Source organism: Colobus angolensis, unplaced genomic scaffold (assembly GCF_000951035.1).
Source record: "Colobus angolensis palliatus isolate OR3802 unplaced genomic scaffold, Cang.pa_1.0 Scaffold59, whole genome shotgun sequence".
Classification (NCBI taxonomy): Eukaryota; Metazoa; Chordata; class Mammalia; order Primates; family Cercopithecidae; genus Colobus; species Colobus angolensis.
The window spans coordinates 11,005,728-11,006,857 of record NW_012119487.1 but is presented as its reverse complement, the minus strand read 5'-3'; positions in this window follow the sequence as shown (position 1 = coordinate 11,006,857).

Here is a 1,130-nt window from a genome sequence, read left to right as displayed (position 1 = left end):
TGGCTGGGGGCTGCAGCCTGGACAGCTGTGGCGAGGCGGCCCCCGCCCACCACTGGCCCCAAGCCAGGGCCTGGCTGCACCCGGATGTGGCATCGCGGTGGCTGAGCAGTGGCTGGGCTGGGCACGGAGGGCTGGTTCAGAGCACAGCAATCCTGGCGGCTTCCCGGAGGTGGAGGAAGCAGGAAGAGCCAGACCAGGGGCCCAAGAGCCAGGCAGGAGCGGGAGAGCCCACGCCGGGGCAGCCTGAAGGCCGGTGCTGGACCCGCCGCCCCCCTGTGCTGGACGACTCCTGGGTAACCTCCACACCACTGGCCGCCCGCAGCCTCGTGCCGCTGACGGCCCTTCTGTGTGCCTCAGTCTCCCCATCTGTGGCCAAGAGCGGGTGGCAGAACCTGTCCGCCGCTGAGAGGATAACAGGGGCCATCCCTTCACAGTCACTCCTCTCAGAGCCCAGTCACAAACTGGAACCACGCCCGGCACCCGCCTGCCCCCCAGCTCCCCTGGGCCGCCCAGCCCTCCCTGAGCTGCCCCCCTCAGCTAGCTGGGCCCAAGCGGCCCCTCTTCCGGCCCCTGCCTGGGACCCACCCCACTCCACCCCACCCCACCTCAAGTGGTACAGGGCAGCCGCCCAGGCCCTGGGCAGCCTGCTTTGGCGAAGGTGGGGAACCCGGCTTGGCTCCCACCCAGCCCCCTACCCCGCTTGCCGGCTGGGAACACATGTAGAGGCAGATGCCAAGTCCCCAGGACCCCTCCCTGCAGCAGCGTTAGGTACAGACAGCTGGCTGGATGGCCCTGGCAACCAGACCCTGGTCCCCTTTCATTCACGATGGGGCCCAGGGCCAGGACACCCCTCCCACGACCCCAGCAGACCGGGAGCGCCTGGAGGGCAGGCCGTGCCCCTCCCTCCCCACCCGGCCTGGCCTTCAGGGCTTGTGCAGCCACTCCCCTGGGCAAGAGGCTCCCAGTCAGTGTCGTGTCCGTGTCTCCTTTCATCAGGAGGCGACAGAAACTCGGCCCAACCACGGGGTCTGCGTCAGAATGTAGCTTGGCTGGGTCCGGCACTCCCCGGGACCCCAGAGCAGGGTGGATGTGAAATCACCATGGCGGCTGCGGCCCAGCCTTCGGCAGCG